General features: G+C 40.6%; 1 pseudogene; it reads right to left on the minus strand.

The window, feature by feature from the left end:
- Window positions 1-203: 203 nt before the first annotated feature.
- On the minus strand, window positions 204-368 carry LOC115292776 (annotated as a pseudogene).
- Between the last annotated feature and the right edge of the window lie 12,754 nt (window positions 369-13,122).

The raw sequence follows: 13,122 nt of genomic DNA on the forward strand, positions 1-13,122 counted from the left end.
ATATCCATGAGAGCTATCTTAATCCATTTGGGCTGCTCTAGTAAAACAATAGACTGGGTGGCTTTTTATTTTCACTTTAAAACAGTCATAAATAAAGTATTTTTATTTTATGTACAGTACATTGGCACTAAGGTAGGTTATCTTGGGTATCTGCAGTTAAGGTAGGTATCTTGGATTATCCATTCAAGGAAGGTCATTTAATCCTACTTAATGAAGCCTATATCCTTCAAGTACTGACAGAAACACTGGCAGCACATGTTGAGGCCATATTTTCAGATCAGATTGTGCTGGTTTGAGCAGACAAGGCAAGAACGAGAACACTGGCCAAATATCGTCAGATGGCCCCAGAAGAGCTGCTGGTGACCCATTGTGCTCTCTTGGATGCAACGAGGAAAGGGTGGCCTGGGTGGCTTAAAAGACATATGTTTCTCACCGTTCATGAGTCTAGCAGTCCAAGATCAAGGCACCAGCAGATTCAGTGTCCAGTGAGAGCCTGCTTCCTGGTTCATAAACACAACCATCGTCTCACTGTGTCCTTGCCTGGCAGAAGGGTCAAGAGAGATCTCTGGGGTCTCTTTTATAAGAACATGAATCCCATTCATGAGGGCTTTCCCCTCATGACCTAGTCACCTCCTGAAGGCCCTACCTCCTGATACCATCACGTGAATCAGGCTTTTAACATATGAGTTTTAGAGGGACAAAAACATTCAGTCCAGAACAAGTGAAGAATCCTTCCCTATCACAGACTGGATTCTCATGGACTAGTATTTTTCTCTGTAGTTCTGGGCTCAGTCATGTTTTGACTGATATTAACTGGATGTAAAGTGATGTTAGAGTTATCTTAATATTGTATCCATCCCTTAATGCTCCAAAAATCTATTTAACCATGCCAAGAAGGTGAGCATATCTAGTTTTTTTTTTTAATTTTACTTATTTTAGCAAATCTCTACACTCAACAAGGGGCTTGAACCCACAACTCTGAGATCCAGAGTCTCGTCTCTTCTGACTGAGCCAGCCAGGTACCCCCAGCATTTAGTTTTTTAAAAGACCATTTTTAGAAGTAATCTTTTTCATAAATAGTTTACTAAACCCCTGTACAAACATATTCATAGCTCATAATAAAAAAATTAGAAACAACCTAAGTATCCATTAGTAGGATAATGTGTTGTTCCTGGAATAGCTTCTGTATTATTTAAATTTTTGATAATGAAAATGCTTTCATACTGTGTCAAGTTATCACTATGGACTTTCAAGTAGTCCCTTTTCTTTGCTCTTGACTTTTATAATTGTTCTCACTACTTTCTCAGTGTCTATTAAAAATGCAAATATGATTATGGCACTTGAGGAATTAATGCTTTCTTGTGTGGTTTGTTTCTCATTATCTATTCATTAAGTGTCAAGCTCCTTGGAATGTATAATAGTCCTTATGATCCGTCCCGGCTTTCCTCTGCACCCTTAACTCCCATACCTGTATTCTGCTTTCCAACCACACGTGACTTATGTCAATCCTCTGAACCTGTCAGTTTCTTTCACAGCTACATGGCTTTGCACTGACTCTGCTCTCTGCTTTCAGTACCTCCTCCTTCTTCTCAAAATCAAATTGGAGCTTCTCCATCCCTCTCTCTGCTTAGAAAATTTAAGCCTGCTTGTTCCAACAGCCTCTATAGGCTCTTAGGACATTCTACATGAAGCTATGTTTACACCTTGTTTACCCAAATAGAATGCATGTTCTTGAGAGCTGAGAGGTATATTCATCTCATATTCCCCACTGAAGCACAGGTCCTACTGGATGCAAAATATTGAATGAATGAATGAATGAACAGTGTACAATTCTTCTAATACTTTTATCTATTAGTTCCTGGCGTTTACTTTAAGCTGTACTTGATCTTTTAAACCATAGTCACTCATTTATCCAAATTCAGATTAAAACTTTGAACTTTAAAAAAATAATAAAGATAAGCCATATTCACATATATAAAAATGTTGGGCTGGGGGAGGAGAGATCCCATGTCTACTCTCTGCCTCAACCCTCCAAAGGATGGCCCTGCTCACAATAATAAAGCCCATCTTCAGTTCCACTAGATCTTCCGTGACATTTGGAACTCCAGCTTCAGCTGGAATATCCTCTGTCTTTGGGAGATCAGAATCATGTCAGGATTTGAGCTCAACCTCAATTACCCCACTCTTATTTGGTTTATGCCCCAGGCTGGCACAGGTAGGGGTCTCTATTGTACAAACTTGTTGCCAAGACAATTTGGAAATATGAAAACATTCCAAACATGATGAAGTTTCCCTAGGATGCCTTATCTGCATGTGTGTGTGAATTTGTCTTAGGAAGAATAGCTGATGTTATATGTGGGGAACAGATCACTGGAATCTACTCCTGAAATTAGTATTGCACTATATGCTAACTTGGATGTAAATTAAAAATAAATAAATAATAATGAAAAATCAATCAATCAATCAATCAATTAATTAAAAAAGAATAGATAATGTTGGCCAAAGCACTGATCTGTCAATGCCCTCCATGCCCCTAGTACGGCACCTGTAGTGCACTGACAATTGGCCCCCTCCGTAGCCCCACTGGAAACCAAACCCCACAGGGCAGGTAAGTTTCTTTGATATATAGAAAGTAATACATAGGGACACCTGGGTGGCTCAGTCGGTTAAGCCTCTGACTTCAGATCATGTCATCATCTCATGTTTCATGAGTTTGGCCCCACATTAGGCTCTGTGCTGACAGCTCTGTGCTGACAGCTCAGAGCCTGGAGCCTGCTTCAGATTCTGTGTCTCCCTCTCTCTCTCTGCCCCTCCCCCTGCTGGCACTCTGTCTCTCTGTCTCTCTCTCTCAAAAATAAATAAACATTAAAAACATTTAATAAATAAATAAATAGGGGTGCGCCTGGGTGGCTCAGTCAGTTAAGCATCCAACTTCAGCTCAGGTCATGATCTCACTGTTCATGAGTTTAAGCCCCGTGTCAGGCTCTGTGCTGACAGCTCAGCAGAGCCTAGAGCCTGTTTCAGAGTCTGTGTCTCTCCCTCTTCTTGCCTCTCCCCTACTCACACTTTGTCTCTCTTTGAAAAATAAATAAACATTAAAAAAAACAAATATAAAATAAAATAAATAAATAGGGGTGTGCTGATAGCTCAGAGCCTGGAGCCTGCTTCAGATCCTGTGTCTCCCTTCTCTCTGCCCCTCCCTCATTCATGTTCTGTCTCTCCATTTCTCAAAAACAAACATTAAAAAATTAAAAATAAATAAATAATATAAAAGTTATATTTGTAAAGGGTCCCCATCAGCTTGTAAATTTCTGCTTCCCTCTCAAACTCATGGGCCATATGAAAACTTTCTTCTTTATTACTGTTTACTGTTGTATTTTTATTTTAAATTTATGTCCATATTTCATTTTGAGTTAATTTTTAGATAGGGTCTGAGGGTTATGTTGAAATATTTTTCAAATGAACGTCCAGGGGCACCTGGGTGGCTCAGTTGGTAAAGCGCCTGACTTCAGCTCAGGTCATTATCCCGCAATTCGTGGGTTTGAATCCTGCATCGGGCTCTGTGTGGGCAGCTCAGAGTCTGGAGCCTGCTTCAGATTCTGTGTCTCCCTCTCTCTGACCCTCCCCCACATGTGTTCTGTCTCTCTCTCTCTCTCTCTCTCTCTTTCTCAAAAATAAACATAAAAATAAAATAAAATAAATGTCCAATTCCTTCATCACTGTTTTTGTTTTGTTTGTTTTTATTTTATAGAGAGAAAGTACGAGTGTGGGGGGCGGGGAAGAGACTCTTAAGCAGGGTCCACAACCAGCATGGAGCCTGACACAAGGCTTGATCATACAACTGGGATTATAACCTGAGCCAAAATCAAAAGTCACACGCTGAACTGAGCCACCAAGCCATCTTGACTTTCATATATTTTTTAAGATTTTTATTCCAAAGTAATCTCTATATCCAACATGGGACTTGAACTTATAACCCTGAGGTGAAGAGTTGCATGCTCTACCAACTGAGCCAGCTAGGCGGTCCACTCCTTATTATCTTATTACCAACTAAAAGGCACTTTCCTTGGTGTCTTCATATTGCTTTTTACCCCTTGTGGCAACTAATTCTTACACATAATATCCATGAAATATTATTTTTAACATATTCTAGATGAGTCACTTTGGTTTTCTCCTTGGACTGAATCCTAGAGACAAATCAATAGGTAACTATTGCTCTCTCTCAAACAGTAAAATAAAATGATAAAAAGAAAAAAAAAGAAAAGGGACTTCCCCAAGGGGTAATATCTCACAGTTTATACTACTGCCATGTCATAATTTCTTTTTAAGTTTATTTATTTCAAGAGAGAGTCCACGCATGTGTGCAAATGGGGGAGGTGAAGGAAAAGAGGGAAAGAAAGAATCTGAGAGTGCAGAGTCTGACATAGGGCTCGAACCCACAAACCATGCGATCATCACCTGAGCTAAAACCAAGACTTGGACACTTAACCAAATAAGCCACCAAGGGTGCCCCAGTTATGCCATGTCTTTATATTCTTTTTGGAAGTACACACCACAGTTCGAGCAGTTCACTTTGGTTCTGTACAAGTAGTCCTCACTTTTAGAATAGGTTATGTATTCCATGTGTATTTATAAAGCAGTTGTGTAAAACTCACAATGTCAGTGCCCACAAAAATAAGGTTACCTTGGGTCATCAGGTTCTCAGGGCAGTCCCCAAGTCTATCTAATCCTGAATGTGGCCGACCTGGCACAACAGACGCACTGCTCTTCTACTCCCAAGGACTCTGCACAGCCTTGACTGTGCGAGAGAGAGAGAGAGAGAGAGAGAGAGAGAGAGAGAGAGAGAGAGAGAGAGAGGGCGCCCTGTGTTCCAATTCCAGGACACAGCCCTCCTCTACTCCCTACTTGGCTGGACCCACAGCTAGGGGTAGGGCTGTGCCAGGGAGGGTGCTGGGGAGGAGAGCAGACAGTCCTGGGCACCAGCACCAGAAATCTGATTCTCTGCCTCAGGAAATCTTCTAGTCCTTTTGCTCACAGGAATTCTGAATAAGGACTAATGGGAATAATAATGATGTTTGCATAGTGCTTTATAGTTTATAAATGACATACTTTCATCCCTAATGTCTCACTGTCTGGTTCTTAAAACAATCCTCTTGAGTTAGTTATTGTTGTAATTTTTATTTAACAGGCAAGAAAAATGAGGTTCAGAAATGAAATGATTTGGGGGGCCTGGGTGGCTCAGTGGGTTGAGCATCCAACTCTTGATTTCTGCTCAGGTCATGACCTCACAGTTTGTGAGTTCAAGCCCCATGTCAGGCCAGGCTCTGTGCTGTCAGTGTGGAACCTGCTTGGGATTCTCTCTCTCTGCCCCTCCCCTCCTCTCTCTTGAAAATAAATAAATGAACTTAAAAATGGGGGGTGCTGCCTGGGTGACTCAGTCAATTAAGCATCAGACGCTTGATTTTGGCTCAGGTTAGGATCTCACAGTTTGTGAGTTTGAGCCCTACACTGGGCTCTGTTAAGATCATGGAGTCTGCTTGGGATTCTCTCTCCCCGTTTCTCTTCCCCTCCCATCCTCTTTTCTCTCTCTCTCTCTAAAAATAAATAAATAAACTTAAAAACAAAACAAAAAAAGAAGTGAAGCAATTTCTTTAAGGCCAGTGCGGGGGAAGGATGTGAAAAGAAGCTCAACTCTCACCTGGGCATGGGTGCTCCTCACTGGGTCTCTTCCTAAACCCACTTGCCTATATTTTATTGATTTGCTAAGCATTTAAAGTACCTTACTTTAAGTATTACTCGGTGCCAGGCATTATCCTAAGAGTTTTACAAACATTAGCCCACTTAAAACATCTGAGTCTTAAGATTTACCTTCTTTTGAATTTTTAACCTGTGTCTCAATCACTGCGTAACCATCTTGGCAATGGATGTTGACTTTAGCAATATTTTCCATAGTGCATATTTTAGTCAGAAGTGTTTTGCCTACTTAGTCAAGTGATCTCTGACTCTCATATTTCCATGATAAGATTTGGATGAGTCGCTTTCAAGAGCCAGACTCTTAGCCAAACAGTTTGGATTTGACATGAGCTTTGATATGTGCAACTCCTGCAGGTCTTTCCACCACAGCTTTTCTTATTTTAAGACCAAATAAATTGTCTCTAGCCAAAGCTAAAGTTTCAGCCAATAGAATATGTCTCTTAATGAATGAACATATATGTTCATATATATATGTCATCTGAGTCTAGCAGTTTCGTGTTCATTATCTCCTAGAGAGCATTTGACCAGCCTAAGACCAGTCAAACCTTAGCAAATACCAGAATGGGCTTTCAAAATAGACTTCTGGCTTTGAATACTGGCTCTCCTTTCTATTTTGTGATCTTAGGCAAGCTGCATACCCTATCTGTGCCTCAGTTTTTCCCATCTTTAAAAGGAGACAGTAATAGTACCAATTTTGTAGGGTTGCTGTGAAGACTGTCCCATGCTACAGATGAGGAAGCTGAAGCTCAAGAAGTGACAAGGGACTTTTTCCAAGACAACACAGTACAAACTGAAGTTGGAGTTTGAATTTAGAGCTGCCTGTTTCCGAAGCCCGTACACTACCAATTGCGGAGATAGGTTCAGCTCTTGGCCAGATGGTCACTCAGATGTACTGTGTTGAAAACAATTCTGAGACTGCACTGAGATGAATGGGAGAGAGTGTGGGCTCTTAGGCAGCATCTCCTATAGGGACAGAAGGGGAGGATATGTCATCCCCATTTGGCATATCCACTGATAGACCTGGACATCAATTAGGAAGGGAGCCCCAGCCTAGGAGCTCCTCTAGGGCAGGTACCATGTCTTAGTGATATCTGTCTCCCCAGCTCTTAGCACAGCACCTGGCCCAAAGCATTAGGGAAATGCATGTTGAGCTACACTAAATCAAACTGTCCAGAGGCTTGCTCCCAAGGAGGGGTCCTCTATGCTCTCTGGGTGGGTGGCTTCCTTTGGTTTGCCATAAAAGGCAAATTTCTAGTCCTAAATGAGACTTGAGGAGGTTCATATGCCCAGTTGTTAAGACCTTCAATGGCTTCCATTCTTAATTCAAGGGCAAATTTAGTGTAAGAAAGATACTAATATGATACGTTGATTATATTTTACTTTAGTCATTCCAGTGAAACAACAGCTAGTTTACCCAACCTACCCCCTTTCTGCTATAGTTACTCACACTTCCTCTATTGCCAGTTACAAAGGCAAATGGCTATCATCTTAAGGGTAAGGAGTAAAATAGAATGATGGGTGAGAGTTTAGGAATAACATCCTATCTTTGAAACATAACCAGCCTGGGGTCATTGATTCTGTTTCATTTTTCCCTCCTGATTTAGAGAGTTGCAAATATGGGGTGTTTATTAATATTTCATGAGAGTGCAGGTAAATGGAATATGTGACTTTCATATGTAAATTCTTCTCACATACTTAGGTGTGGCCCAGACAGAGTGCACTCTGGAGACCTTGCCCTTCAAAGGGTTGTTTCTTTGGAATGAAACCCCATCTAGTGTACATCCCCAGAAAGAGGCATGTGGTTACCATCTTCTTCCTTAAATCTAAAATAGTACTTAGGACAAGAACCACATGATCCTCTCAACAGATGAGAGAAAGTATTTGACAAAATAAGCATCCTTACTTGATAAAAACCCTCAAGAGAGTGAGGATGAAAGGATTACACCTCAAGATCATAAAAGCCACATATGAAAGACCCACTGCTAATATCATCCTCATTGGGGGAAAACAGAACTTTCCCCCTAAGGTCAAGAACATGACAGGGATGTCCACGCTCATCACTGTTATTCAACATAGTATTGAAGGTCAGCCTCAGCAATCAGACAACACAAAGGAATAAAAGGCATCCAGATTGGCCAGGTGAAAGTCAAACATTCATACTTTGCAGATAACATGATATTCTATGTGGAAAACCCAAAAGATTCCACCAAAAAACTGCTAGAACTGATCCAGGAATTCAGCAAAGTTGCAGGATATAAAAATCAATGCACAGAAATCAGTTGCATTCCTATACACCAATAAAAAGCAAAGAAAGAGAAACCAAGGAATTGATCCCATTTACAATTACACCAAAACCTATAAAATACCTAGGAATATATCTAACCAAAGAGATGAAAAATCTATACACTGAAAACTATAGAATGCTTATGAGAGAAATTGAAAAAGACACACACACACACAAAAATGGAAAAATATTCCAAGCTCCTGGGTAGGAAGAACAAATATTGTCAAAATGTCAATACTACCAAAAGCAATCTACATATTCAGTGGAATCCCTATCAAAATAACATCAGCACTCTTCACAGAGCTAGAATAATCCTAAAATTTATATAGAACCAGAAAAAAACCTAAATAGTCAAAGAAATCTTGAAAAAGAAAACCAAAGCTGGAGGCAACACAATCCCAGACTTCAAGTTATATTACAAAACTGTAATCATCAAGAGAGTATAGTACTGGCACAAAAGCAGACACTCAGATCAATGGAACAAAATAGAGAACCCAAAAATTGACCTGCAAACGTATGGCCAATTAATCTTTGACAAAGTAGCAAAGACTATCCAATGAATAAAGACAGTCTCTTCAGCAAATGGGAAAATGTAGCAGCAACATGAAGAAAAATGAAACTGGACCACTTTCTTACACCATACACAAAAATAAACTGAAAATGGATGAAAGACCTAAATGTAAGACAAGAAGCCATCAAAATCCTAGAGGAGAAATCGGGCAAAAACCTCTTTGATCTTGGCTACAGCAACTTCTTTCTCAACACATCTCTGGAAGCAAGGGAAACAAAAGCAAAAATGAACTATTGGGACCTCATCAAAATAAAAACTTCTACACAGTGAAAGAAACAATCAGCAAAACTAAAAGGCAACCAATGGAATGAGAAAAGATATTTGCAAATGACATATCAGATAAAGGGTTATAACGTAGCCAAAATCTATAAAGAATTTATCAAACTCAACACCTGAAAAAATAATCCAGTGAAGAAATGGGCAAAAGACATGAAAAGACACTTCTCCATATAAGACATCCAGATGGCTAACCGACACATGAAAAAATGTTCAACATCATTCATCATCAGGGAAATACAAATCAAAACCACAATGAGAGACCACACCTGTTAGAATGGCTAACATTAACAACTCAGGCAACAACAGATGTTGGCGGGGATGCAGAGGAAGAGGAGGTTTTTTGCACTGCTGGTGGAAATGCAAACTGGTGCAGATGCTCTGGAAAACAATGTGGAGGTTCCTCAAAAAATTAAAAATAAAACTACCCTATGACCCAGCAAATGCACAGCTAGGCATTTATCCAAGGGACACAGGTGTGCTGTTTCACCATGCACTCCAATGTGTATAGCAGCACTATCAACAATAGCGGAAGTATGGAAAGAGCCCAAATGTTCAACAGATGAATGAATGAATAAAGAAGATGTGGTATATATATACAACGGAGTATTAACTCGGCAATCAAAAAGAATGAAATCTTGCCATTTGCAACTCTGTGGATGGAACTAGAGGGCATTATGCTAAGCGAAATTAGTCAGAGAAAGACAAATATCATAGGTCTTCACTCATATGAGGACTTTAAGATACAAAACACATGAGGGAAGGGAAGTAAAAATAATATAAAATCAAGGAGGGGGACAAAACATAAGAGACTCTTAAGAATGGAGAACAGGGGTGCCTGGGAGGCTCAGTTGGTTAAGTGTCCGACTTCAGCTCAGGTCATGATCTCGCAGTTTGTGGGTTCGAGCCTTGTGTCAGGCTCTGTGCTGACAGCTCAGAACCTGGAGCCTGTCTTCAGATTCTGTATCTCCCTCTCTCTCTGACCCTCCCCTGCTCATGGTGTTTCTCTCTCTGTTTCTCAAAAAATAAATAAATAAAAAAACATTTAAAAAAGAGAAATTGTAACTACTGTAGTGTAAATGATGGAAAATAATTGCATATGTTAAAAAATAAATAAACAGAAAAAAAAATAAATAATAAACAAATAAAAAAAGAGAACAAATAGAGGGTTGCTAGAGGGGTTGAGGGAGGGGGGTGGGCTAAATGGGTAAGGGGCATTAAGGAATCTACTCCTGAAATCATTGTTGCACCATGTGCTAACTAACTTGGATGGATGTAAATTTATTTATTTTCCCTTATAATTTATTGTCAAGTTGGTTTCCATATAACACCCAGTGCTCACTTGGATGTAAATTTAAATAAATAAGCAAACAAATAAATAAAATGGTGTTTAGATCCCATAGCATGAGAAGACTAGCTTAATGGTTTTTGATGTTGAAAACAGGAAGCTGTATTTGACAATAAACTATTAAAAAAAAAAAAGAAAACAGGAAGCTGAGACAGATAACTTCTTAAACCCTTTTTTAACTCCTAAAAAAATTATTGATCATCTTCTATCAGCCAGGTGCTATGCTAAATGTTTTTACATATATTATCTCATTTAGTTCTCACAATAGCCTTGTCTTAGGGAGAAAGTATCATTACCTTATCATGCAGATAAACAAAATCTTAAGAAGGTTAAGTGATTTGCCAAGGTTGCATAGCTCCCACATGGTTAAACCTCATTTATTCAATAAATGTTTACTGAACCCCTACTATGTGCCAGACACTGGAATAAATTCTACAAATACTGAAATAAATAAGAAGCAACTCTGCACACAAGCTCATGATCCAAAGAAAAAGTTGGATCTCTGAACGGGTTATGTAATTGGGTGTGGTAAAGGGGGGTTAACTGTGGAAAGGGAATTGTGGGAGCACAGATAGCAGAAGTTGATCAACCTGGGAATTAGGAGGTGCCCTGGATCTTAGATGATAAGTGAACAGTAAGCTGGTGAAGGAGGGTTGAAAAGGGATGGATTGCATCCCAGGCACTGGGAAGGGGCAGTGCAAGCAAAGGCATGGAGAGGAGCAGCGGTATTGTGAGCGTGAAAACCACAGGCCAGGATTATTGGAACAGTGGAGGCATGGAGGTGGGGCTGGTGCAGTAGGTAGGGGCCAGGTCAAGGCAATCCTTGTAGCTGTTTTCCCAGTGACATACACTCTTCCCCTTGGAGCCTGTGTTCTGTGAAGAAGACTGTGCCCGCCGAGTTTTGGGCCCAAAAATGGCCCCAAACAGTTACCCTTAGGTGAAAGTTTAAATCAGCTGGTCTACTCAGTTGTTACCGCAATCCAGAGAATCATTTCACCTCTAAAAGGCTCCTGGCCATCTCTTTATAAGCCAAATATCTAACTAGATAAGCAATTGAGAACTAAGACCAGGGATTATAGTTAGTGTGCAATTGTGAGTGATTCTTCTGAAGCCCACACTCTCATTGAATGGCTGTGATGCAGCAGCTAACTTCAATTTCCTGAGTACCCCTCTCTTCTCACATGCTGGCTTCCTTTCTGTCTCCAGCCCCTTACAAACTATCTATCCATCTCTGCCATTTTCCCATATTTGTCTTTGCTGTTCCTTCTTTGAATTTGTGTGGGGTACTTTCAGTACTGAGATGAACCAAATGTATGAGGTTGACCTCCAGAACTGAACTACAGTGCCATTGAATCAGCTGTATAAATCCAGCGTCTGAGACCTACGATTAAGAAAGGATGAAAGGAAAGCTTCTAAATGGGAGACACTTCAGCTAGATCAGAGTTTCTCCAAGTATGGTCTGTGGACTCCCTGCCCTGGTGGTGTTTATGACAAGTAGAGATTAAAGGATCCTGAACCAGCCCTATTGATTCCAAGTGTCTTGGGATGTAGCCAAGAATTTTGTATTTTTAACAAGCCCCCTGGGAGATTTTTGAGCAATATAGTAAGAACAGTTGCCCAGTATAGGAATCACAAAGTGGCAGCAGTAATTTAAATCTACTCGCAGATAAATTTTGTTTGGGCCTTACAGTGATTTAAATATCAGAATGTTTGGGAAGTCTGGGTGGCTCAGTCGGTTAAGCGTCTGACTCTTGATTTTGGCTCAAATCATGGTCTCATGGTCATGAGATCAAGCCCTGTGTTGGGCTCTGCACTGAGCATGAAGCCTGCTTGGGAAATCTCTCTCTCCCTCTCTCTGTACCCTTCCCCTCTCGTGCTCTCTCTCTCAAAATATACAAATAAACATTTTAAAAAATCATAATGTTTTACTTTAAAAACTAGAGTTCTGGCCTCTTGAACAAATTCTTAGGGAGGCAACTCTGACTCAATATATTCAGACAACAATCATCTAAAGCTATGGTAAGGACCTTCCTGTTTCACCCAACATGCTCTCAGTCCTCAGAGCCACCAGAGCCTTCTGTGGTGACATGTCCCTACCTTTTGACTTGGGGTCCTCTAGAACAGATATCAGGTTTTTGTCATCCATGAATCCTCAGTTCCTACAACCAAATTTACAGAAGAGAGTGAATAAATGTGTGCTGAATGAATTAATGGCCACAAGCTTGATGATAAGCTTCTCTTGGCTTGGATAACTGCAAGTTAAATAAAAGCCTGGTACTCAGCGTAGGAAACATGGGGTCTCATCCTGGTTCTGCGGCTGATATATTTGGCTATATCACCTCACTTCACAGAGACTAAGTTATCCTAACTACAAAAAGTGTTGTGAGCATGGATTTGTCTCTAAATTCTTCCATCTTGGACAGTATGGTGGATTTAGGCTAAAGGTGGGCATTTGGATTCCATTAAAAAAATTTTTTTAACGTTTGTATATTTTGACAGAGAGAGGGAGAGAGCACAAGGAAGGGAGAGGTAGAGAGAGCCAGAGACACAGAATCTGAAGCAGGCTCCAGGCTCTGAGCTGTCAGCACAGTGCCCAGCGCAGGGCTCGAACTCTCGAACTCCAAGATTGCTGAAGTCGGATACTTAACCAACTGAGCCACCTAGGCACCCAAGTTCCATTCTTAAATTGTATATGGGGAAGAGGCTAATTTGAAACTCAGTCCCAGCCATCCTATCTCTCTGAAGGCCCACACCTCAAAATGCCATCTGTTGACATGGCAATTTAGAATCTTCGCCTGAGCTGAGGAGGTGGCTGACCCTTGCACAGTCCCAGAGTAGCAAGTGTTTGTGGAGGCAGACTCGGCCAACTCCTTTAGTCAGGCCTCACAG

Source organism: Suricata suricatta, chromosome 5, assembly GCF_006229205.1.
Source record: "Suricata suricatta isolate VVHF042 chromosome 5, meerkat_22Aug2017_6uvM2_HiC, whole genome shotgun sequence".
Lineage (NCBI taxonomy): Eukaryota > Metazoa > Chordata > Mammalia > Carnivora > Herpestidae > Suricata > Suricata suricatta.